At 45.6% G+C, this 27908-nt stretch overlaps 1 protein-coding gene across 2 annotated transcripts in view; it reads right to left on the bottom strand.

Annotated features, from left to right (window-relative positions):
• The window catches only part of LOC126106484 (G-protein coupled receptor moody), a 501560-nt gene extending 474717 nt beyond the window's left edge, over window positions 1-26843 (bottom strand). For both annotated transcript variants that reach the window (XM_049912785.1, XM_049912786.1), the window contains exon 1: window positions 26650-26843. The gene's annotated coding sequence lies outside the window, so the exon portion shown is untranslated. The remainder of the gene's footprint in view (window positions 1-26649) is intronic.
• Window positions 26844-27908: the final 1065 nt, after the last annotated feature.

The raw sequence follows: 27908 nt of genomic DNA, 5'->3' as shown, positions 1-27908 counted from the left end.
TAATCCCAAGGGCTCGGGTTCGATTCCAGGATGGGTCGGAGATTTTCTCCGCTCAGGGACTGGGTATTGTGTTGTCTTAATCATCATCATTTCATCCCCATCGACGTGCAAGTCGCCGAAGTGGCGTCAAATCGAAAGACTTGCACCCGGCGAACGGTCTACCCGACGGGAGGCCCTAGTCATACGACATTTATTTATTTAGTGTTCGTTTTCCTAATCTAATTCCCTCAGCATCACCTAATTTAATTCGACTACATTTCATTATCCTCCTTTTACTTTTGTTGATGTTCATCTTATATCCTCCTTTCAAGACACTGTCCATTTCGTTCAACTGCTCTTCAGGTCCTTTACTGCCTGTGACAGAATTACAATGTCGCCGCAAACCTCGAAGTTTTTATTTCTTCTCCATGGATTTTAATTGCTACATCAAATTTTGTTTCCTTTACTGTTTGTTCAGTGTACAACTGAATATGATCGGGGATAGGCTTCAACCCTCTCTCACTCCCTTCCCAACCACTGTTTCCCTTTCATGTCGCTCCCTCTTATACGTGTCATCTGGTTTCTGTACAGATTGTAAGCAGCCTTTCGGTCCATGCATTTTACCCCTGCCACCTTAGAATTTAAAAGAGAGTATTCCAGTCAACATTGTCAAAAGCTTTCTGTAAGTGTACAAATGCTGTAACCGTAGGTTTGCATTTCCTTAACCTATCTTGTAAGATAAGTCGCAGGATCAATATTGCCTCGCTTGTTCCAAATTTCTATGGAATCGAAGCTTATCTTCCTCGAGGTCGGCTTCTACCAGTTTTTACATTCGTCTGTAAGGAATTCGTGTTCGTATTGTGGTTTATTAAACTGAGAGTTTGGTAATTTTCACACCTGTGAACGCCTGCTTTCTTTGGAAACGGAATTACTATATTCTTCTTGAAGTTTGAGGGTATTTCGGCTGTCTCTTACATCTTACTCGCCAGATGGTAGATTTTTGTGATGGCTGGCTCTCCCAAGGCTACCAGTAGTTTTAATGAAATTTTGTCTAATCTAGAGGCCTTGTTTCGTCTTAGGTCTTACAGTGCTCTGCCGAATTCTTCACGCAGTATCAGATCTCCCATTTGATCTTCATCCATGTCCTCTTCCATTTCCGTAATATTGTCCTCAACTACATCGCCCTTGTATAGACCCTCCATGTACTCCTTCCACCATCCTGCTTTTGCTTATGAATGGATAAAGGAACATCGATACTTTTATGGTTACAGTCCCAATGACATTGATGTCATTCAAGGCAGAGAAAAATAACAGATTTCAGATGTACGAGTGACTGTCACGACGACTACAGAACTCGCTCAAAGCGACACAGAGAAACAACTTTGCGAGATTCGAACCAGGCTCCATTGTGTCGGACCACTGCGCTCGCTACGCACAGAAAGAGGTCACCAGAGTAGGGTCTCGTTCCGCTGACAATACTCGGCAACAGGTCAGACAGTAGGTGCAGGTAATGTGTCGCAACACCTCTTGAGAAACACCTTTCGCGAGGACTTCCGGTTCGGTGTGACGAAAGCGGAACACTTGTGGGTCAACAGCTAGAGCCGCGTCTGTCCAGGAATTTCGTATCACAAACACACACACACACACACACACACACACACACACACACACACACACACACAGCGGCGGTTCCAGAGAATCCGCGTAGCCTTTCACCGCCTGTCGGCTTCCCGTAACGTCAGCTGCGTCAGCAAGACGACGCGCGCTGCGGAAGTCAAGACGCAGAGATCACCGCGCGAGCGTATTCCTTATCAAAGTAGATAAAGTTCGAGTGTACTCAACAGCGGAATAAGTTTCGTAAGACCCGTATCACGTCGTGAAGGCCTAAACTTGCCAGATATTCCGGTAATTTCCTCTTCACACCACAGTAGGGCGGAGGGTCTTCCAGACCCTCTTTTTCTTGTTCCATTTGCGAATGGCGCGCGAGGGGAACGAATGTCGGCAGACATCCGTATTAGTTCCGATTTTCTCGATGTGGTCATTCCTTGAGGCGTTTGTGTAACTAAACGCGGTTGTTGTTCTTTCTACAGAAGTTTATTCTCCTAGATCGCATAAAAATAAACGGTGCTTACTAGTTCCGGCGAAATTAAATCACCATCTTCGCATCATTTGTATAGAAAAAAAAATTACACGGGCAATCCTTTTTATCGACTGTTCACACTAACTGGACACAACTTATACGAACGATATTCCATATACTGCAAGGCACTTCAAGCGGTCAGTTATTGAATTTTCGATAGCTAAAAGACGACCTGTAATTCGGCTACTTCTCGATTGCATTAGCTTAGAATCTATTTTGTACAGAACGAAGAGACTGGACCCGTCAAAAGTACGTGACAAAAATTTCCAGCCGATAAATGTAATCTTTCCCGAGAGAAAGTCGGGCAGTGTGATTTTCAGGCATTACGTCAGTACGAAAAAAAAAAGACAAAAACGGGAGGCTCCCGCGCCTAAGAAGCGAACCCGTCGCGAGATTCGCCGCTCTTCTCTACACGTCCTCTACTCCTCCTTTAAGTCCTAGCTCATAACGGTCCCAGGCGTACTGAACAGTCCGTCGACCCAGTGTTTTCCAAGCTGTCTACTTTGTTGGTTGACTGAATTTCCTTAGGATTCTCGCAGCGAATCCCAATCTGTCTGTCGTCTGCTTTTCCTGTACCTAGTTCCATGCCCTGTTTCTACTTTAGATCTCCCCGAACTACTACGCCCAAATAATTAACCGTTAGTGCTGCTTCCAGCGATTTTTCGCCAGTGCTGCAATCTAACATCGTCGCGGCTCCTACTTTCTGGGAATATTTCTGAAATTAGAAATCGTTTTGGCGAGATGCTTCCGTTTCGGTAAAACATAGTCTGCAGCTAGGGGTATTGGGTTTAGCGACTATCAATCACTGGGCACCGCGTTCGACTCCCCGGGGATTTCACTCCACTCGGGGATGGATATGTGTGTGTGTGTCCTCATCATCATTTCATCATCATCATCATCATCATCATCGACGCTTAACATATTGTAACACAGCTACAGTCAGGCAGATTTTCGGACGACTATACGAAAGGTCGCTGGTCCGGCCTAAACCGAAAGCTTTTTAGCCCACGTTTCTAGCTTTCTTGCCATAAGAACCGAGCACAAAGACCCTCCCCCACCCCCCACCCCGCACTCCCAAAACTGTGCTGTAACGATAGCATGTCTGTACATTTTTGTATTTACGGATTCAAAACCGTATTTCCTTACAAGTTGGCGCACATCTTACGGTCTTTTTGCCTCTTGTTTACAGATTCTGCAAAACACCGCTAACAAAGAGGTGTCAAATAAAAAGGTCGAACGTCAGACAAGGAAAACTCCCTGCCAAAAATGCCATTAGCACCTTCATTTCATTTCATCTTCTGCAAACAATCCTGAGGAATTAGCCATAGCATTTACTTCGCGAATATGAAAAATAATGTATCCTACCTACTAGAAATAGCTTACGAATTTTCTCCTAGAAAAAAAATCTCACAGTGAAATCTTTGTAACATTTGACTTATTCGTAGCGTATCGTTAAGATGTCTCGTCCATAACAGGTCAGTTTGCAGAACGTCACAGCATCGATCTCCTTCGGGCCGTAAGGTCGACGTTTCGCCGAAACAAACCAGCTCTACACTAACATGTTTGTTTGCATCGCCATTTTCCGCAGCACCTGTTACAATCAATTACTATGGGTTTTCCCGTCTTAAGCTAAATGCAATTAAAGAATAATTTGCACAAGCCGTTTCGCTTTTATTTACAAAGCATCTGCGGTTATTTTGAAAATATGGATTCACAGTATGTCTGTACGTTTTGGTATTTACAGATTTAAAACAGTATTTGCTTACAAAGTTACCGTGCAATCTAATTACGCTGTTTTTGACTCTTGTTCATTCATTCTGCAAACCTGCGCTAACAAAAAGGAAAAATCAGTTTTTGTAGAGTACGTAAACAACAGGAAACTGTACGCCAATATTGTAAGGAAATAACTGTTTTAAATCTGTAAATATCAAAGTGTTCAGACATACTATTGATCAGAATCACTACAGAACGTGCTTTAAATAAAAGCGACACGCGTCTGCTGTAGAATACTCTTCAAGGGGATAGTACTGTTTGAAATCATGAAAAATCACTGATTTTGGTGATTTTTTTTCAAGTAAGATAAAACGTAATGCTAAATCTGATTATATATTTTCATTCCTTACAACTTCGTATGTAAGCAATCATTAACGCGTCCACAACGGATGCTCCCTGTAACCGCTGAACCAGGTGGAAAAACCCCTTGAACCCGGAAAGTTGGGTGGCCATCGGCAGAAATTCTCGAAGCCCTCCTATTTAACGCGTAACACAGTAACTTCATGTAAGTCATTTTAAATATATTTTCCATCACTATACGTAGGGCAGTTGAAAAATATTGAAGTCTAACAAAATGGTGACATGTTAAAAGAAACGTAATTTTTCTTCGTCCACACAATCGAGACAAAAGCCACCACCGAAAGTAAACCTTTGAAAATATCGCAAAACGACTATGTACGTTGATAGAGAATTCAGTTTAGAATGCCGGCATCAAGATCAAAATCGTATGTACTTCTACTCAGCGATCCCTGGACCATACAGCAATCCTTCCAGATCCAAAAGGGGGTCCTGTTCCATCTTCCTTGTGGCCTTGGCGGTACCGCGGGCCTGTTTGGCAGCTTCCGCCATCCGCTTTTCGTCCGCTTTTGTGCAGAAACTGTAAAATGATAGTGCGTTCTCGATCTGTAGCACGTTCAGAATGTCCACTTTGTCTGTTAGGCTGTCGCTGAAATTACATGTCGACTATTTTTTCCCGTTTTGAATGGTTTTCGGGGACATCTTTTCACAGATCGCCTTGTAAGTCGATACATCTACATCTACATGGATACTCTGCAAATCACATTTAAGTGCATGGCAGAGGCAACTTGTAATGATAAAACAGACAACAAGTGCATGGCAGAGGCAACTTGGAATGATAAAATAGACACCCCGAAGACAATTTTGAGCAAAAAAAAAATTGTTTTTTCGAAATTGTTCATGGAGTACCCCTTAAATACAGTAAGCATAAGACGGACAAACCACCAATAACTGACTAGCTCTTTACTATGCCTTTATGTAGCGAAAACGGCTTGTTCAGATGCTTTAAAATTTGCCTGAAATATCCACGCAGTGAATAGTTGTAGGGTTGTAACTAAGAACGCGGAGAATCAACTCGCGACAAGACAAAGTGTGTACTGGCGATAGCGCACTCCGGTCAACAGATTAATCTTTGCTGTTTACGAGGAGGTCATAGTTCAGCACAGTGTTTGAAAATAACGTTACGCCAAAACTAATAATGTCGTCTCTGTTTGTCGTAGCCATTTGAGCACTAGCAGAAGGCTTCCGCGACAAAAGCTTTCATTCGTGGTATGCAGTTTCCGAATCCCAGTACAGTCACGAAAATTTGAAACAACCCCCCCCACACACACACACACACACATACAGAGAGAAAGGAAAGAGATCGTTTGATGCAGCTCTCCACGTTACATGTCTGTGTTGCAACTTTCATGCATTCGAACCTGTTCACTGTAGTCAAGTTTTGGTCTCCCGTTACAGTTTTCAGAACGTGGGGAAATTGTGGTTTTCGTATGGTGGGGTGCTTCTGCAACGGAAGTGTTTGGTGTTTCACCATATCGCAGATTCATACCGCATACATGGACGGCGGGAAAACGTCAGCCGCTAAGTCACGATGCGGACGGAAGTGTGTGTTGAGTGACCGTGAGTAGGTGGCCTCTGGAGAGGCCTGTGACCAAGAATAAGAGGACGCCGGCTGCAAAAATCACCGCAGGGCTGTCAGCACCAAGGCAACACGGTGGCAGCTTCATAGACTGGAAACTGCAGGGCTAGCTGCTAATGTCCGTAGCAGGAAGACGCCGTGCCGAAGTCAGAAGACTTGGATTATGAAGCAATGCAGGAATGTCATTTGCTCGGATGAAACTTGTTTCACATTGTTTTCAACTTCTGGCCGAGTTTACGTCCGAAGAGTGCAACATGGCGGGGGTTCGGTGGTGATTTATGAACTCATTTCGCGGTACTGCATGGGCCCCCATGGTTACTCTGAAAGGCTGCATTATTGCCAACGGCTATGTGGCCATTTTTGCCGATCGGGTCTATGCCATGGTACAAGGTATGTCCCCCAATGGTGATGCTGTTTTCCTAGACGGCAGGGTCCCTGTTCGTACAATTCGCATCCTCCTGCACTTGTCTTGCGAGCGAGGGCATGAACTGACACATCTCCTCTGTCCATTACATTCACCAGACCGCGATATTATTTAGCCTCCGTGGTCTAATTTGCAGTGAAATTTTCGTGATCGTTCTGCACCAGCATCGTCGTTACCTGAATTTGCCACCATTTTCAAGGAAGGTTCAAATGGCTCTGAGCACTATGGGACTCAACTTCTGAGGTCATCAGTCCCCTAGAACTTAGACCTACTTAAACCTAACTAACCTAAGGACATCACACACATCCATGCCCGAGGCAGGATTCGAACCTGCGACCGTAGTGGTCTCGCTGTTCCAGACTGTAGCGCCTAGAACCGCACGACCACTCCGGCCGGCTTCAGGGAAGGTACAACACCCATTAGAAAAAGATACACAACCTGTATTTACCGATTCCGATCAGATTGGGAGCTGCGAATGGTTTCGCTACACAGTATCAGCCATGGTAATGTGTTGTCGTTTTAGTGTTTCCTTATTTTTGTTTATCCCTTGCAGTTTTGTTTTCATAATCTCTTACATTCTTTTGGACAGTTTATTGTCCAGTTTAATTCCTTGGTAGAAAATGTTGTTTTGAGTTTTATATTTACTCTTTCTGTTTATGCGTAAGTGCAGACTCGACCTCGTTAAATGGTCATGCACAGAATGAGCCGTTTGTGCACTAATTAACAACGTAAATTACTGCTGAGTGGTAAATGAACTCAAAACGTGTAATTAAAAGTCCCCAATACTTAGACCAGAACTTTATCGATCGCTATACTGAGGAGCTAAAGAAAGCGATAAAACGCCTAATATCGTGTATGGGGTGCTGCGTGCACCCAGAAGTCCCTTAACATGACGTGACACGGACTCGACTAATGTCCGAAGTAGTGCTGAAGGGAATCGACATCGTGAATCCTGCAGGGCTGTCCATAAATCCGTAGGAGTAAGATGGGGTGGAGACCTCTTCTGAACAGCACGTTGCAAGGCATCCCAGATATGCTCAATATTGTTCATGTCTGGGGAGTTTGGTGGCCATCGGAAGTGTTTAAACTCAGAAGAGTGTTCCTGGAGCCACTCTGTAGCAATTTTGGATGTGTGGTGTGTCGCATTATCCTGCTGGAATTACCCAAGTCCGTCGGAATGCATCATCGACATGAATGGATGCAGGTGTTCAGACAGGATGCTTACGTACGTGTCACCTGTCCGAATCTTACTAGCCGTGTCAGGGGTCCCAGATTACTCCTACTACAAACGCCCAACCCCATTACAGAGACTCCACCAGCTTGAACAGTCCCCTGCTGACTTGCAGGGGATTCACGAGGTTGTCTCCATACCCCTACACGTCCATCTGGTCGATACAATTAGAAACGAGACTCGTCCGACGAGGCAACATGTTTCCAGTCATCAGCAGTCCAATGTTGCTGTTGATGGGTCCAGGCGAGGGGTAAAGCTTTATGTCGTGCAGTCATCAAGGGTACACGAGTGGGCCTTTCGCTCCAAAAGTCCACATCGATGATGTCTCGTTGAATGATTTGCACGCTGACACTTGTTGGTGGCCCAGCATTGAAATCTGCAGCAAATTGCTGTAGAGCTGCACTTTTGCCACGTTGAACGATTGTCTTCAGTCGTCGTTGGCCCTGTTCTTGCAGGAACTTTTTCCGACCGCAGAGATGTCGGACATATGATCTTTTACCTGATACTGACGGCACACTCTAGAAATGGTCGTACGGGAAAATCCCCAAAAATGGTTCAAATGGCTCTGAGCACTATTGGACTTAACTACTGAGGTCATCAGTCCCCTAGAACTTAGAACTACTTAAACCTAACTAACCTAAGGATATCACACACATCCATGCCCGAGGCAGGATTCGAACCTGCGACCGTAGCGGTCACGCAGTTCCAAACTGACGCGCTTAGAACCGCACGGCCACACCGGCCGGCGGAAAATCCCCACTTCATCGCTACCTCATAGATGCTCTGTACCATCTCTCGTGCGGCGACTATGACACCACATTCAAACTCATATAAATTTTGATAACCTGCCATTGTAGCAGCAGTAACCGATCTAACAACAGCGCGAGACACTTGTTGTCTTATAAAGCAGCTGCCGACCGCAGCGCCGTACTCTGCCTGTTTACACATTCCTGTATTTGAATACGCATGCCTATACCAGTTTCTTTGGCGCTTCAGTGTATTTTCGGTTATTACTCTTATGGCCCTTTTCTGTAGTTTGAAAACTGTGTTCATATTTTGTACGTTTCTTCGTCAGATAAGTAATCCATAGCTAAGAACTGCATCTGTGTAACTAGAGGACGGTCGCTGTTAGACACTGATGGGTGGACTCAGAGTGCGTTACACGCTCATGGCACTCTGTTTGGAAGTGTCGCCGTACGTCCACTTCAGCTGAGAATCTATATTCATTCCTAGAAATTTTGTGTTCGCTATATTGTCTACATTGGTGCCATCTACATTTAATTTAACAGTGTCATTTTCTTCTATTCATACTGAAATTCGTAACTATTTTATGTTGATTGTCACTATATTCCACATTTACCAAATTTAAGATTCCATGAGAGTTCTCTCAACGGCTCTGATACTGTTGTCATAGGCAAACAGAATTATTTTTCCTGTTTAACACTAATAGGAAAGTTATTTATGTGTCTCACAAACAGTACTGGTCCCAATATGGTACCACGAGGAACTGCTAAATTAAAGTACTTTAACTTTGATAGGTGTTTCAGTAAAAGGTGACACTGAAAATTCACCAACAATCGTCGTGACTAATTCTAACAACAAAACTGTTGGCGAATTGTCAAGTCACACGGTGTTGTTCATAGAATGAAATCTGTTGTCACGTAATAAACACATCTTATCTACAGCTACAGTCTAAGCTCATCCATTACGGATATTTTAGAACCCATGACTGTTATTTTAATGTAATACGGTGGTTCTTATTAGCATTAACATAAATCAGCCCGCCTCCAGTGGTGTCGCGACAGGCGTGAATGGAGGGACGAATGGAGACGTGTCGTCTTCAGCGATGAGAGTCGCTTCTGCCTTGGTGCCAATGATGGTCGTATGCGTGTTTAGCGCCGTGCAGGTGAGCGCCACAATCAGGACTGCATACGACCGAGGCACACAGGGCCAACACCCGGCATCATGGTGTGGGGAGCGATCTCCTACACTGGCCGTACACCACTGGTGATCGTCGAGGGGACACTGAATAGTGCACGGTACATCCAAACCGTCATCGAACCCATCGTTCTACCATTCCTAGACCGGCAAGGGAACTTGCTGTTCCAACAGGACAATGCACGTCCGCATGTATCCCGTGCCACCCAACGTGCTCTAGAAGGTGTAAGTCAACTACCCTGGCCAGCAAGATCTCCGGATCTGTCCCCCATTGAGCATGTTTGGGACTGGATGAAGCGTCGTCTCACGCGGTCTGCACGTCCAGCACGAACGCTGGTCCAACTGAGGCGCCAGGTGGAAATGGCATGGCAAGCCGTTCCACAGGACTACATCCAGCATCTCTACGATCGTCTCCATGGGAGAATAGCAGCCTGCATTGCTGCGAAAGGTGGATATACACTGTACTAGTGCCGACGTTGTGCATGCTCTGTTGCCTGTGTCTATGTGCCTGTGGTTCTGTCAGTGTGATCATGTGATGTATCTGACCCCAGGAAAGTGTCAATAAAGTTTCCCCTTCCTGGGACAATGAATTCACGGTGTTCTTATTTCAATTTCCAGGAGTGTATAACCTATACATTACAACAGAACAAAAACTAACTAGCAACGTTGACGGTGCCTCGCTGCCTATACAAAATCCGTGAACAAAGCGCTCTCTGCAAACAGAAACACCCCTCAGTTGCGCTCTGACAGTCCATACACTCAACGGGTCGTGGCCCATCGAACGTAGGCCGGTGTGAGGAGGAGCGTACACCATCAAGTTAAGTAGTGGTTTTGACTTTGTATATATGTACTGTTTGTGTTTTCCTTTCCTTTTTCGTTTATAAATGTATAGCGATGGTGTTCTTTTAATAATTGACAAAGGGTTTTATTGTTGTTCTAAAGAAGGTGTAGTTAACTACGCCGAAACCTGGGTTAACACTTCACACTAGGTGCTTTTTTCGCAATCTAAGCGGGTTTTATTTTTTTAATATATTAACCAACGATTGCTGACGCGCTGCGAAGTTGAAGGTTCTTTTAAGAACACTGCTGCGCGGTGTGGGGTCCTTCCCAGATAATATTGACGGAGTGCATAGAAAAAGTTCAAAGAAGGGCAGTACGTTTTGTATTATCGTGAATAGGGGACAGAGTGCCACTGACGTGATACAGGATTTGGGGTGGACATCGCTAAAACAAAGGCGTTCTTCGTTGCGGAGGAACCTTCTCACGAAATTCCAATCACCAACTTTCTCCTCCGAATACGAAAATATTTTGTTGACACCGACCTGCATAGGGAGAAACGATCACCATGATAAAATAAGGCAAATCAGAGCTCGCACGGAAAGATACAGGTGTTCGTTCTTCCCGCGCGCTATACGACATTGGAATAATAGACAATTGTGGCGGTGGTTCGATGAACCCTCTGCCAGGCACTTAAATGTGATTTGCAGAGAATCCGTGTGGATGTAGATGTACTTGGTCCCTGTCAGCCTTTTAAAGGACCTGTATATTTCAACCTTGTGGAAATTTAATACATCCTGGTGTAATTTTATTCCCTTGAGGGATTTTTCTGCAGAAATGTGTTGCATATACAAAGCCTGGTCTATCAAAAGCAAAAGTATCTGACTACCGTGTGTTAAGGTCACTTTCAAAATGAATGAGTTTTCTCTCTTCCGTACAAGGATCCGATCACAAGGGTCGATAACTGGGCTCACATATTATACTCATTGCTGTAAATGCCTCATTTTTGAGCAGAGGTGGCATATGTAGAAATAAGCATGCTATGCTGTTAAACATTTATTAGTGAAATTAAGGAGCATACCAGATTCTTAACCAGTGCACACACTGCGGCCACACCCTACCAACTAAACCAACGATAATTTTTCTTAAAATTAAATAATTTCCGGCACCTGTAATTTTTCAGCATACATTGTTGTTTATTCATATTGGTGCTAATTATCTGCAAATGTATTTTCAGTCAGCCACAAAATTTGTGTTAGCAAAATCAGTGGGACGTGCTTATAAAATTTTTTCATTATATGCATATTATCGAAACTTGCAAAAGAAAACAGAATGTTGATGAGGAAAGTGGTCTCAGGAATAATTAAGAACGTCTTCAGTTAGCATTTTGTACCACTGGTTCTCCAAGAAGTGCCGACCACAAGTGGGAAGCAGGAACGTTAAACTGAATTTCAGAAATGTCACCTAGCGCTACGGAGTACGGACGGTCAGATAACGAAACACGCGAAATATGCGTCCGAGAAAACGCAAAAGGTTCTGACTGTCGAAACTATCACGTAGCTGCGCATGTGCAGTAGAAACAGTTTGAAAACGCTTGTATTTGGTTATGGCAGCTTCACTCGAACGAACGTAGAGGCGAATTCATCGAGGTTAGGACTGCATCTGAGGAAACCCAAGGCCGCGACGAAGTGTTTCGCAAAGCTTCGCTAGTGTTCTCTTCGGAAAACAACAGGCACGCTAAATTATTACGCATTATCAGTGGGTCATGATGAAGCGCAAAGTACCATATATCCGTCAGGTTTGAGAAATACAACGCGTAATAGCACAGCTGCTTGCGTGGTACTCTTCTGTAGCTCAGATCAACGTTGTTGGCGACAGTTTCAGACAGAACAACTGTTTCTCTGTGTTCTCGGTGTCTGTCATGGTCCAACCCGACCAGCGGTGAACATCGTTCAGTGTTGTACATTTTGTGCAAGATGTGTTCAAAATCTGAACCATCATGAAAACTCACATACATCCACCCACCCAACCACACACACACACACACACACACACACACACACACACACACATTGCGGAAGCTTGTCACTGAATGTCAACGTATGGTACAATCGTCATGCTCAATCAAGAGTACTCGATAGATTCTTGTGCCTTTTTCAGGGTGCCATAAAGGCTAGCAGGCAGGAAATTCAGGAAATGACACCCAATCCCGTAACGTACGTCGTATGCTCACACGTTCGTTTTTTTCTTCCGCAGATACACACCTCGTTAGAAGTCAGCTTTATCATCAAGTTTCCAAATCCGAAATATCCATGGTCTGTACCTCCGATGTACTGAGCTTACGGACTGCTTCTTAATATCTAGTTTTCATCATCATCATCTGGATAAATTCCACCTATGTAATAATACCTCTTAAGCTACGCGCAACAAAGTTGTTCGTTAGTATATGTTCCTAATGACGAAATTCGAGCTTCGAAACGACACTGCGTGTATTTGCGAGCGGTCACACCACACAATTTCTTGTTCACTTCTTTTACACCAAATAGATTTCGCTGCTGCCACACTTTATCCTTTATCAAAGTCTACTGTTTTCGAAGATTAATGCCCCACCTTTACGGGGCTTGGACAATTACTGCCAAGTAGCACTGTATGAGTTACTGACCCATCCATTTGTCTGTGGCTATAATTGTCCAAGGGCCGCGCGGAATTATCCGAGCGGTCTAAGGGGCTGCAGTCATGGACAGTGCGGCTGGTCCCGGCGGTGGTTCGAGTCCTCCCTCGGGAATGGGTGTGTGTGTTTGTCCTTTAGGATAATTTACGTTAGGTAGTGTGTAAGCTTAGGGACATGACCTTAGCAGTTAAGTGCTATAAGATAAAAAAAAAAGTCCAAGGCTGCTAACCACGGAAGGTTAAGCAGCAGTCTTTAATAAACGACAACGTGATGCAGAGGGCAATTTCCATCACTGGAATTAGCAACTGCCGCTGACAGATCAGGAAGGGATAAATTAGTAAAGGATTGCGCTATTCAGAAGAAGGAAAACGTAGGTCTGCTTTTCCACGTAGGTCTGACTCTAGAATTAACATACAACTTTTCCTTAACATAGAGCTAACGCATAAACCTTGGCACGTCGACGTACATCAAATGTAATTAGGACTTGAAAAAGTAAAACGAGAAACTGGGCAGACAAACACAATGTCTCTGAAAACAGCGGGAAGTTGTCATTATTTTAGACATTAATAAACGTATAGAGGATTGTAAGCTATATGAGACATTTTTATTGTTACTTAACAGTCAGTATGTCACTAATTTACAATTCCGTGACAGATAAGCAGCACTCTGAGGCCGTGTTGATACAAATAACCTCCTACTGAGTTCTGTTCTGTATGTGGAAGCCTACGTATCGTGAGGTTTCTGGCAGCCAACACTCTGTTACGTAAGTACGTTTTACAGAGTGCAATTTCCCACAGTATGCTTACGTGATAGCTCGTTACTTGCCGGGCGTGTTGTCACACAGGCGCAGCAGAGTCCGTGTGCCTGGGGACGGCATCATTGGGCCGAAATAGATATTGACTCTGGAAAAATAAACATAACTGTGGAGTGCCTGCAACAATTTGAACAAAAGTTGGTACGTATGTGTGTGACTTACCGTCTGGGTGACACAACTTTGGCACCTTTACACGCGCGACTGGGGTTTGAAAAGCTTGAAAGTAATCGAAAATGGACTACAGCAGAATAGAGGAGAGCTCACAGTTTTGGAGAGGGGGGGACTATTGTTTTGACTAGTAACTACATCTACATTTTAACATACAACAGTTTCAAGGTTTCACAGCTGACTGTCGGAGAATAAGGCACCACGAAACCGAAGTGTCCCGGAAATGGCGAGAAAATCTATAACTTACAAGCTACTAACACAGAACGCTTTTCAGTTGCTTCTTTGAGGGAGTACCAACACGGATGGGCTTATGACCTGGCCAGGAACGTTGCAGCCAGATTAAGAGCGCCCAACCAAAAGCTGAGCACGCCTGCCTTCAATGAAAAATCCGACGCATGTGCACACGTAGAACATACAAATGACGGGAAGTTGAGTAAATGGACCGTCACACGCTTAACAGCATTGCCAAATTGTTACTGTATTGACCGTCTGAGGGCGCGTATTGGCGTCGTGTCAACAGTAGAAGTATTGACGAGCAGTATTGATGACCTCAAAAATATTCTCAGTGTTGTCACTACGTAGTGAGCGTGTGAAGTCGAGAAGTGACCGTCTGGTAACATTCGCCATTCACATGTTGACAGAGCTTCAGCAAGCAGCCACACAGCGTAACAGCTTGCGCTGTATACGCTTTCAGTTCACCTTTGTGCGTATCATACCTCAGATTGAATTTTGCAAGTAGTCCTTTAAACAGAAAACAGTTTTAATAGGACTATACAGTAGTGTTCGTTATATTCTACCACTTTATGGTGGTCATAAATGACGTTACTTTCTTTATTAATTTGGAAACGAAGTAGACATATTAGCTTTCTAATTTTTTTAATTTTTGTGATCGACCACAGCCAGCCTGTTTTGAGAATGAAAACACGGTCCAAGTAGGGTACAATCAGTTTATTTTATTACCTGCGTAGTTAGCCATTTTCAACCGTCGGTCATTTTCAACCATATTTATATAAGCTTCACGCTTCATTTCACATTTTACTATCTCGCTGGTACATGTGGACATGCATAGATCGTGCGCACATAGAAATGCAATGTATACCTGGCCACCACGTAGTAAAAAAGCGTGAAGCTTAAATACACCAGGATCTTTTCCACAGTGTACAAACTATAGGGATTGATCCATGAGAGGATACGGAACAAAAAAGATCTAATGGACTTATCTCCGGGGATGCATGGTTTCGATAATAGAGACCATTTGTTCAATCACACTTTGTTACAGACACTGCGGTTTAATGCGCGCTTTACAGAATCCATGCTTTCCTCCTAGAGGGTGGTGCTGTTCCTCATACGTCATGCCCTAGCGCCCCCTCCTGCCATAGTAGTTGATTGGTTCAAGTGGCTCTGAGCACTATGGGACTTAACTTCTGAGGTCATCAGTCCCCTAGAACTTAGAACTAGTTAAACCTAACTAACCTAAGGACAACAGAGACATCCATGCCTGAGGCAGGACTCGAACCTGCGACCGTAGCGGTCGCGCGGTTCCAGACTGTAGCGCCTATAGCCGCTCGACCACCCCGGCCGGCTAGTAATTGGTGATGTTGTGTCCGATTCACTTGTCTCGCTGACTCACCTTATAGTGGGTGTGGTACAGCGTTGTACACATTGGTTCCGCAATAGAATGGAGAGCTTGCCGACGTGATGTTTACTTTCGGAAAGGCAAACAGCAACGGGCGGCGGGCAGCAAGGTTGTATCAAGAGACCTGTCCCTGCCGATAGAAACCACAGCATTCAGAGTTTGCAGCAGTGTTTCGCCGTTTGTCTGAGACGGGGTTGTTTCAGGAAGCAGGAAATCATGAAGGACGTACCCGAAATGTTCGGACGCCAGACTTTGGAGGAAAATGTGATTAACACTGTGGAAGGCGACCGCCGTGTCAGTACCAGCCAGTTGGCCAGCCAGTACATGGTAAGCCGGATGACCATGGTCCATGTGGAACATTCCCCGTGCTAACTGTTACTACACTAATCGCTTACAGCGAGTGCAGGGCTCACTAGCGACAGACTGTCCACATCGGGAGCAGTTCTGTCTCTGGTTTCTTCACCAGGCAACCACGATTCCGGGATTTGTGTCATCCATCCTACTCACAGACGAAGCTACCTTGGCGCGGAGTGGTATCTTCCACTTTCATAACATTCATGTGTGGGACTGTAAGCAGAACCGCCATGGTATGGTGACAGCGAATCGTCAGTATCCGTGCAGCCGCAATGTGTGGGCCGGGATGATTGGCGACCGTGTTTCGGGACCAGTCTTCCTTCCACGTCGCCTAACAGGCCGGAACTATAGGCGTTTCTTGCGGGTGACTTTTGCCTCCCTTGCTGGAAGAAGTGCTGTTGACGATTCGAAAGAGTATGCGGCAGCTACATGGTGGCGCTCCAACCACCTTAGCCGTTAACGTCCGAACGCATCTGAGTCGTGTCTTCCCTGGTCCACTGATCGGACGAGGGGGTCCAGCTGCGTGGCCCGCTCGTTCGCCGGATCTCAACGCGTGCGACTTCTGGTTATCGGGCCGTCTCAAAAGTATCGTGTGTGGAGAGCCAATTCCAGATACGGAGACACTGGAACAGGGTGTTCATGCTACGTCTGACAATGTTCGGATGCAGCGTGTCTGATGTGAACGTGTGAGACACAACACGCTACGGCGCCTACACGCATGCCTTGGGGCACATGGAAACCATTTTCAACACATACCGTAATGCATGGTACAGCGCGTATTAGACCACAGTCTCTGTAACAATGTACACTCCTGGAAATTGAAATAAGAACACCGTGAATTCATTGTCCCAGGAAGGGGAAACTTTATTGACACATTCCTGGGGTCAGATACATCACATGATCACACTGACAGAACCACAGGCACATAGACACAGGCAACAGAGCATGCACAATGTCGGCACTAGTACAGTGTATATCCACCTTTCGCAGCAATGCAGGCTGCTATTCTCCCATGGAGACGATCGTAGAGATGCTGGATGTAGTCCTGTGGAACGGCTTGCCATGCCATTTCCACCTGGAGCCTCAGTTGGACCAGCGTTGGTGCTGGACGTGCAGACCGCGTGAGACGACGCTTCATCCAGTCCCAAACATGCTCAATGGGGGACAGATCCGGAGATCTTGCTGGCCAGGGTAGTTGACTTACACCTTCTAGAGCACGTTGGGTGGCACGGGATACATGCGGACGTGCATTGTCCTGTTGGAACAGCAAGTTCCCTTGCCGGTCTAGGAATGGTAGAACGATGGGTTCGATGACGGTTTGGATGTACCGTGCACTATTCAGTGTCCCCTCGACGATCACCAGTGGTGTACGGCCAGTGTAGGAGATCGCTCCCCACACCATGATGCCGGGTGTTGGCCCTGTGTGCCTCGTCGTATGCAGTCCTGATTGTGGCGCTCACCTGCACGGCGCCAAACACGCATACGACCATTATTGGCACCAAGGCAGAAGCGACTCTCATCGCTGAAGACGACACGTCTCCATTCGTCCCTCCATTCACGCCTGTCGCGACACCACTGGAGGCGGGCTGCACGATGTTGGGGCGTGAGCGGAAGACGGCCTAACGGTGTGCGGGACCGTAGCCCAGCTTCATGGAGACGGTTGCGAATGGTCCTCGCCGATACCCCAGGAGCAACAGTGTCCCTAATTTGCTGGGAAGTGGCGGTGCGGTCCCCTACGGCACTGCGTAGGGTCCTACGGTCTTGGCGTGCATCCGTGCGTCGCTGCGGTCCGGTCCCAGGTCGACGGGGACGTGCACCTTCCGCCGACCACTGGCGACAACATCGATGTACTGTGGAGACCTCACGCCCCACGTGTTGAGCAATTCGGCGGTACGTCCACCCGGCCTCCCGCGTGCCCACTATACGCCCTCGCTCAAAGTCCGTCAACTGCACATACGGTTCACGTCCACGCTGTCGCGGCATGCTACCAGTGTTAAGGACTGCGATGGAGCTCCGTATGCCACGGCAAACTGGCTGACACTGACGGCGGCGGTGCACAAATGCTGCGCAGCTAGCGCCATTCGACGGCCAACACCGAGGGTGCTCACCATTGTGGTGGACAGAGCAGATTAAGAGCCTGACCGAGGTGGGCTCGCGGCAGTCCGGTCACCGCCACTGAGCCCGAGGCGCAGCTCCGTGCAGCCACACTGGCACGGGGCCGGCCACGCGATAGCACTGCAATCTTGTGTCGGGTTAGACCAGAAACACGTAAACAAGTTATTATTGTTTTATTAAAACATTTATCATGCTTCACTATTATTATTATCGAAATCGTTGCCTTCTATAAGTTTTTAAACTTGGCTACGCTTCAGCAACTGTGCAAGAGCTTCAGTGATATGGAAATAACATGCAACCAGTTGCAAAATACAGACTTATTAAATCTTGACGACGGTTTCTACAGTTCTAAAACTGTCTTTTTCACTATGTATTGTCTCTATTAACGAATATCACGACATATTGTGTGGAACAGAGATGGGGTCATTATAATAAGGAAAATTACAGGAAACGTTTGCAGATAGTTTTAGTGAAGCATGTTCACGTAGAATCACATAACATCTGTATTCGATGTGGGAGCCGTTGACCCTGTCTAGTACATGTGCGTGTCCTCCACTTAAACACCATTTAAAATACACGATTTATAAGTAGAGGCTCTCTACTGTAGGGCTTTTTGATTGTAGGCGAATGTGCACTCCTTAGTGAGGCTTCGTTTATTCATTATTTTATAACACGCCCCTTCTACTACAATGGTTAATATAGCGTGCTTTATCAGTACGAGCACCCGCTTTATTGTGATGCTTTACAAATGATGATCTGCCCCCCCCCCCACCCCTCCTACCCCTCCGCCCCTTTCTCTTTTCCTGTGTCTGCGTTCATCTTTTAATATTGTCAGTGCCTCCACCGCAGTGCGCCCTTTTACAGCATTCCTTCATGTCAGAGGTTAACTTAATACTTCAACTACTGGGTCCCTTACACACTGCTAACATTTCTTTGAAGCGTTTTTCCTTAGACACTCATGCTTGTTACAGTTGCGTGTTCGTGCACAAGTGGTTCTCGTGCATTTTGCACAGATTGTAAAGAGTTCGCTCTGTTAACCTGAACGTACGGGCTCTTTATAAGGCATGTGACTTTAATGGCACACCTTTTAACCCCCCTCCCCGCTCCCTCTTTTCAACTTTGTAGTTAATTCATTAATTCTAGTGGTGAACGTGTACTTGCGAAATCAAACACGCTGCTCGTTGCAGCTACGTGTATACAGGTCGCGCAGCTGCGCCACCTGACACGGGCGGCCCTAGGCCGGTCTGTGCCCGCACTCTACAGCCACCCGGCACACCTCACTGTGTACAGCTCTGCACGTGGCGTACTTAACGCTCTGTAGGACTCTGTGCCACGTTTTATGTTTAAGTGTAACGTAAACAGGGTGTTACAAAAAGGTACGGCCAAACCTTCAGGAAACATTCCTCACACACAAACAAACAAAAAATGTTATGTGTACATGTGCCCGGAAAGGCTTAATTTCCATGTTAGAGCTCATTTTAGTTTCGTCAGTATGTACTGTACTTCCTAGATTCACCGCCAGTTGGCCCAATTGAAGGAAGGTAATGTTGACTTCGGTGCTTGTGTTGACATGCGACTCATTGCTCTACAGTACTAGCATCAAGCACATCAGTACGTAGCATCAACAGGTTAGTGTTCATGACGAACGTGGTTTTGCAGTCAGTGCAATGTTTACAAATGCGGAGTTGGCAGATGCCCATGTGATGTATGGATTAGCACGGGGCAATAGCTGTGGCGCGGTACGTTTGTATCGAGACAGATTTCCAGAACGAAGGTGTCCCGACAGGAAGACGTTCGAAGCAATTCATCGGCGTCTTGGGGAGCACGGAACATTGCAGCCTATGACACGCGACTGGGGAAGACCTAGAACGACGACGACACCTGCAATGGACGAGGCAATTCTTCGTGCAGTTGACGATAACCCTAATGTCAGCGTCAGAGAAGTTGCTGTTGTACAAGGTAACGTTGACCTCGTCACTGTATGCAGAGTGCTACGGGAGAACCAGTTGTTTCCGTACCATGTACAGCGTGTGCAGGCACTATCAGCAGCTGATTCGCCTCCACGGGTACACTCCTGCGAATGGTTCATCCGACAATGTCTCAATCCTCATTTCAGTGCAAATGTTCTCTTTACGGATGAGGCTTCATTCCAACGTGATCAAATTGTAAATTTTCACAATCAACATGTGTGGGCTGACGAAAATCAGCACGCAATTGTGCAATCACGTCATCAACACAGATCGCTAACGGAGGACATTTTGAACATTTCCTGCAACAAAGTGTTTGAAGTCACGCTGGTACAATCTGTTGCTGTGTGTTTCCATTCCATGATTAATGTGATTTGAAGAGAAGTAATAAAATGAGCTCTAACATGGAAAGTAAGCGTTTCCGGACACATGTCCACATAACATGTTTTCTTTATTTGTGTGTGAGGAATGTTTCCTGAAAGTTTGGCCGTACCTTTTTGTAACACCCTGTATATACAAGTCTTTCGAGTGGCATACTACCTGTTACATCCAGTCAAAGCGTGGTATTTTTAAAAGTTTTAAGACAAAACCATACAGTAGAGAACTGCCAATTTTAAATAATGTATTTTAAACGGTGTTTAAGTGCGTGACACGCACATGTTGTAGACAGAGTCAACGACTCCCAGATCGAACATAGATGATATGTGATTGTACGTGAGTATGCTTTACTAAAATTATTTCTAAATATTTCCTGTAATTTTGCTTGTTGTAATGATACAGGAAGCGAAAGGCAATTTACAATTTGTACAGAGACCAGATGCCAGTTATAAGAGTCGAGGGGCATGAAAGGGAAGCAGTGGTTGGGAAGGGAGTGAGACGGGGTTGTAGCTCAAAAATGGTTCAAATGGCTCTGAGCACTATGGGACTTAACATCTATGGTCATCAGTCCCCTAGAACTTAGAACTACGTAAACCTAACTAACCGAAGGACAGCACACAACACCCAGCCATCACGAGGCAGAGAAAATCCCTGACCCCGCCGAGAATCGAACCCGGGAACCCGGGCGTGGGAAGCGAGAACGCTACCGCACGACCACGAGATGCGGGCGGGGTTGTAGCCTCTCCCCGATGTTATTCAATCTGTATATTGAGCAAGTAGTAAAGGAAACAAAAGAAAAATTTGGAGTAGGTATTAAAATCCAGGAAGAAGAAATAAAAACTTTGAGGTTCGCCGATGACATTGTAATTGTGTCAGAGATAGACTGAACGGAATGGACAGTGTCTTGAAAGGAGGGTATAAGATGAACATCAACAAAAGCAAAACGAGGATAATGGAATGTAATCGAATTAAATCGGGTGATGCTGAGGGAATTAGATTAGGAAATGAGACACTTAAAGTAGTAAAGGAGTTTTGCTGTTTGGGGAGAAAAATAACTGATGATGGTCGAAGTAGAGAGGATATAAAATGTAGACTGGCAATGGCAAGGAAAGCGTTTCTCAAGAAGAGGAATTTGTTAACATCGAGTATAGATTTAAGTGTCAGGAAGTCGTTTCTGAAAGTATTTGTATGGAGTGTAGCCATGTATGGAAGTGAAACGTCGACGATAAATAGTTTAGACAAGAAGAGAATAGAAGCTTTCGAAATGTGGTGCTACAGAAGAATGCTGAAGATTAGATGGGTAGATCACATAATTAATGAGGACGTATTGAATAGAATTGGGGATAAGAGGAGTTTGTGGCACAACTTGACAGAATGAAGGGACCGGTTAGTAGGCCATGTTCTGAGGCATCAAGGGATCACAAATTTAGCATTGGCGGGCAGCGTGGAGGGTAAAAATCGTAGAGGGAGACCAAGAGATGAATACACTAAGCAGATTCAGAAGGATGTAGGTTGCAGTAGGTACTGGGAGATGAAGAATCTTGTACAGGATAGAGTAGCAAGGAGAGCTGGATCAAACCGGTCTCAGGACTGAAGACCACAACAACAACAACAACAACATGCTTTACTAAAATTATTTGTAAATATTTCCTGTAATTTTGCTTGTTTTAATGGCACCACCTCTGTTCCACACACAATGTCGTAATAATCTTTAATAGGACAATACCTTCGGAAGAAGAGACTGTTGAAATCACGGTCAAGGTTTAACAAACAGGTATTTTGCAAATGATTGGCTGTTGTTTCCAGTTGATTGAAAATCGGAGGCATCTGTTTTGCGGTAAAATTCAGCGTGACGCCAAGTTACATTTCTTGTGTGTGTGTGTGTGTGTGTGTGTGTGTGTGTGTGATGTGTGTGTGTGTGTGTGCGTGTATGAGGAGGGGGGGGGGGCACTAACAAACGCGGTGACCTCTGTCCTATCCTGTCCTACCCTCGCCCCTAGAACGGGATTCTCTCATTTAATCCCTACAGGTAGAGGAGACGAGTGTTGGGAAATGGTTGCGAGTGAAGAAAATCTGCGGGCAAACTGAAGCTAAATGGTCCAAACTTGATACTCCTGTCATTCAGTATTACGCAAAAATAAATGGCTCTGAGCACTATGGGACTCAACTGCTGTGGTCATAAGTCCCCGAGAACTTAGAACTACTTAAACCTCACTAACCTAAGGACATCACACACATCCATGGCCGAGGCAGGATTCGAACCTGCGACCGTAGCGGTCGTGCGGTTCCAGACTGTAGCGCCTTTAACCGCTCGGCCACTCCGGCCGGCGCAAAAATAAATGCTCTGGGGCTTGGAAATAGCCGGAACGGACTGGGATTCGATGATCTGTGACAGTAATCGAAAAGGACCAATATTACTGCCGAATCCATAATCTTTCATATTGTTGCGTTGATTGGTAACAACCTCGATAGTATAATTTGTACATTGTACTATACCGGGCAATTCGAAAACAAAGAACAGATTTCAATCGTTTATTACGGAGAAACTAACAAATGATAGAAACACATCGCGCATGTCACCGGATGGAGCAAGGTTCAGAATTTCCACACATCTGCCAGCTGTTTATAGCAAAATGGCGACTACACAACACGAGAAATCATTTTTTTGTAACTCTTCAGGCTTTCCCGGCGATCTAATGACATCTTGGGTTGTCGGGTGTTCTGCCGGATATCAGCGTCGTACTTGCACGATATTTCGGTCACGTAGCTCGTGGCCTTCATCAGGTGCGACCTGAGAGTGCAAGTACGACGATGATATCCGGCAGAACACCCGACAACCCAAGATGTAATTTTTTTTTGTGTTGGAATTTGAGCGAAGTAAATTCACCGTTCAAGTGCAGCGTGCATTCCGCCGTCGATTGAGCAAGAAGTCGCCTGGGACCAAGCAGGTTTGTGGTTGGAATACTAAGTTCCTGGAACTCGGTTGCACGTGCGAAGAGAACAGCACTACGTACGCCTGATGATAATGTCGAGCACATCCAGCATGTGTTCACACGGGGCCCTGGAAACTCCACAGGACGGGCAGGCCGAGGAGTTCAACCTGCTCAGACGGCGGCGTGTCGCGCTCTGAAACGTGGCCTGGATATGAAGCCTTACAAGATAGAGTTACGTACTGCAGCAGTTGCGTCCCAGCGACCATAACAGAAGTTATCAAATTTGCAAAATCTCAGACATGGCTGCGAGTGTGTTAATTTGAAGAGGTTCAACAAATCAGCCAACCAGTTGCAAAACAATGGTTTATTTAGCCCTTGACCTAGGTTTCGATATTTTTAAACATAGCTTCTTCAGAAGGAGTGGCTCTTGTTACATCACATGGTGGAAAATTACATTAGCTGAAGCCGAGCTGCTCCTGTCGCATTTAAAATTGATATAAAAAGCAGAAACATCACATGCAATGGCTTAGGACAGCACCCAGATTACATTCAGCGTAGGTCAGAATAAATGCACAAGTGTATTCGCCCAGTGGTAAAGGCTCTTGTCTGCATGAAATTATAACAGGAGTTCAAAGGATAAAATACTCGCTTAACCTAAGTATTCGCCATGGAAGACAAAGATTTTTAGAAATATCGAAACTTAGGTCAAGGGCTAAATACACCTTTGGTTTGCAGCTGCTTAGGTGATTTGTTCAACCTCTACGAAATTTGCGTTTCAGTTCTCCAGGATGTAACAGGGGGCACATTTCTTCCCGAAAGATACGCCTCTTCGGACGAATCAACCACCATAATGTAAGACTTTGAGGATCACAAAATCCTGATGTATACGATACTGCACTGCCTGTGTTATTCCGATTACGATGGGAAGTCCCTTCTGACATGCATGCGTGTCCAAAGGAACTTCCCATCGTAATCAGAATCAAACAGGTACTGCAGTATCGTATTTATCTGCCGATACCGGGTACGGGAGTTTCAAGTACAAAGTCTGATGTGTGCGGAAATATACATGATGGATGTACGAGTAGAGATCGTAGACGCACGGCTGACGACATGTGGAGGTCTGGGGCTGGCCGTGTTTCGTGCACGGGTAGCCGAATGGTAAGGCGGCCCCTCGCGATAAGTGGGAAATACCGGTTCGACTCCCGGTTGGGCACAAACTTTCATTGCCGTCATCCCATTCTACAGCTCATGCTTGTCCTCAATCGCAACTGCTAATTCATTTAATGTAAATCCTGATGTCGTCGAACACGAAACAGACTCACCGAAACCGAATGTGTTTTATGCCGTTCCTGTTGACGAAGTTTATGGACCTTTCTTTTTTTGCAGAGAGAACTGCGACAGGAATGTCATAACTGGACATGCTGCAGAACTGGTTGTTTCCTCAGCTTCACGAAGATTCCGATGATTTGATTTTTGTACATGACGACGCCCCGCCACACTTTCACTTTGAGGTGCTCCGTTATCCTAGCAGCACCATCCCGACAACATTGGACTGGAAGAAGTGGACAACAAGATGTTTGTCCTCTGCTTTTGGCCTCCGAGGTCACCAGACGTCACTCATACCTTGCGATTTTCTTCTGTGGGGGTGCATAAAAGACAGAGTTTTTTTTTTCCACGTATGAGAGCTAATCTTCACGAGCTGAGAAATCGATCTATTGAAGGTGTCGATTCATTAAACAGTACCTGTTGACTCGTATGTGGAATGAAATCGACTACCGTTTCGATGTTTTTCGAGCAACGCGTGGTGCTCATGATGAGCGCATGGTACAGTGTTTGTGCGAACATAAAACTGTGACAGTTTTAAACATGGTTGTTTCTCGGCAACCGTGTACTACTTTCAACAGAGGATTATACATCCAGCCGGTTCCAAATAACTGTTTGGTACATTGACCTAGGTTTCGACACCTGCTAAGGGCGTCCTTACCAGAATGAAATTTTGAAGAACTACATTGCGAGGAAGTACTGGTCAGAATTTGGAGCAGCTGAGCTTCTAACAACCCTACCACAACAAAGGTAAAAATTTAATGATGATTGTGGTGTTGCTCACGCTGCTAAATACTGCATTTTCGGGCAACAACAAAGTTATATTATGTGGCAGGTGTCATTAGAGCACAGTTAATAAAGTCATTTCATGTAATAATGAATAAACTAGGCACTCATCTTTTCGTGTTTCCCATGCTGGTCTCTTTGTAAAATCATGGCTCAATCGTCGAAAATCTAGGTGGTGATGATTCCAAGCTCGGATGCAAAGAGGCCTAGGTGTTATTCTGCTATATTCAAAAGTTTTATAGATTTGTTTCACAAACCATTCTTGAAGATTAAACCTTTGAAAGTTAGCACAATGGTGATGTAAAAAATAATCAGCACTCCGAATTTAAGTTACACTTCCTTTTTATTGCTTTTGTTGCAATATCCTGTAACACACAAAACATCACTTCACAATACAAAACATACTTGAAAACATCTTCCTCACTGTTAAAGTTCACATTTTATAAGCTGACTACGTTATGCGTCTTTCCAACATGACGTCCAAGACTTGACTTTCTCAAGGTCCGACTCTCTAACTAACTAATAATCGCTTACGCGCCCAAAAATCAGAGTTACAAGTGCGACAAAGATCATAGTGACAAAAGAAAGAATACGCATAAGAATAATACAATTGCAACATAAACATATCGATGTATCAAAGTACCTCTACATCAATGAAATCAAATCTGAATGTTGTCTCAGAAATATGTTAACTACTTTACAGAAACACAGTAGAATATTACTGGTATCGAGAGGTTCAGGTGAGGTGCCGTAATGCTTACGTAATTCAAGTACCATTACAAGCTCAAAGTAAAAAATAAAAAAAAAATAAAAAGACCACGTTGCAGCCTTTGCTACATGTGCCTTTCATAATTTGTCTGTAATAAACAACTGAAATCTGTTTCTTTTTGAGTCACCTTTCAAGGCGTCTACATAAACATAGTTTCCATAAAATACTTCTAGCTCGTAGATCGCCTCATGACGTAAAGTAATGTACCAACGTTTCCTACAGTTCTATCACAGTATGCTATACTCTACATTGTTTTGACACTATAGACAGATTCAATTCCTTTTCCTATGTAATACATGCCCGGTGCGCATTAATACCTGGACTCTGCAGGGTAACACAGAGGAAAAAGACAGCGGGTCCTGTTTTGAGTGTACGGTACGCGTGCTGTGGGGCGCCACTTCCCGTGTCCTTCGAGCGGTGATTGTCTCAAGTCAGGCGAGCGACACGGCTGTTTGTGGCGCCAGCGGGGGCACAGTTTGGCGCAGGACGAGCCAGCGAAACTAATCGGCGGTAATGCAGTTAGGCCGTCCGACTTACCGCTTGATGGGAAGATTGCTGCTCCGATGTCGCCAGACGTCTCCGTGAATGGCCGAGACCCGATCCACTGTGTCGCCACGACCTCCCACACTGTCCGCTCTGAAGAGGCAATTCACACTGCGTTCCGCCGCCACGAAAGTCGCCACTTAACTTTTGTCACTCCGAACAAAGAATGTCAATACAACTTTTCAAGAAGGGGGGGGGGGGGGGGGGTTAGAAAAGAGGTATTAATTGTAGCTGTCAGTGCCTTCCAAGCAAATGAGTCTTCAGATTTATGGATCACGACACTTGGGCACTTCTCGGATGGCGCGAGCCGCGAATTATTTTGCACCTGCCTCTGCCACACCCACCTGTTGCTCCTCCCGAGCTCGCTCGATGTGTTTACAAACCGCACGCTCCGTCACAAAAATCTGCTCACTTCTCAGACACGCAGTTTCTTGCGGGCGTCCGTTCGCAGTAAAATGACAATATTGTTCTCGTTTCGGCAAGACGCTCTTCGAAAAAACTGTCGCGCGTAAGGAAATGTGTCAGTATTTTGGCACCTCTGCGGGAAAGTGCACGGGTCACTTTAGAAGTACATTTGAACAGTTTAGATCAACTGACACCATTCACGCACACGGCACAGTTCTCGCAGCACAAGCGCTCTGACGCGTCGGCACAGTAGGGAGAACGAGGTCGGGCAGTTTCTCTCGTCTGGACGCCGCGGCAGTTCCGGCGGTAACGCGCAGATTCTTCGGGTGCGAGCAGCAGAATTTGATGCTAGCGCTCCGCTAGCGCGTCGGTGACTGGCTTGGCGCGCCCGCAGACAGCTGTGGCGACACGTTACGTCCCCCCACCACCGCCCCTGAACACGCGGGCCGCACCCCCCCCCCCCCCCCCCCCCCACAGCAACGAGCCCATACGGTAGCAAAACAGCGGCTGTGTACGGCAGCGGAACATCGCCTTGAGGCACCGGAAGGAAACCGCGTCCGACTTTTGGGCCACGCGCGCGTGTTTACATCGCAGGCCACCTGTTGCTCCTCAGGGTCTGCAAGTCAGCTGGTAGCCACAGACGGCGGGCAACCTACGCGCGCGTCAACGTGACTGATACTAAAGACGATATACAGTGAAGGTGTGAATAAAAAACGCCTTCAGTCACAACTTTTCGTCTTTTATTAACTACACGATGCATTTCGGACCCTGTGGGTGCATCGTCAGGTATAATTTGTCTTAATCCATATTTTATTTTCTCTCTTGAATGAGGTGAAATGCATATTCCT

This window comes from Schistocerca cancellata, chromosome 10 (assembly GCF_023864275.1).
Source record: "Schistocerca cancellata isolate TAMUIC-IGC-003103 chromosome 10, iqSchCanc2.1, whole genome shotgun sequence".
Classification (NCBI taxonomy): domain Eukaryota; kingdom Metazoa; phylum Arthropoda; class Insecta; order Orthoptera; family Acrididae; genus Schistocerca; species Schistocerca cancellata.
The sequence above is the reverse complement of the archived record's forward strand: the minus strand, read 5'-3'. Positions and strand labels throughout refer to the sequence as shown.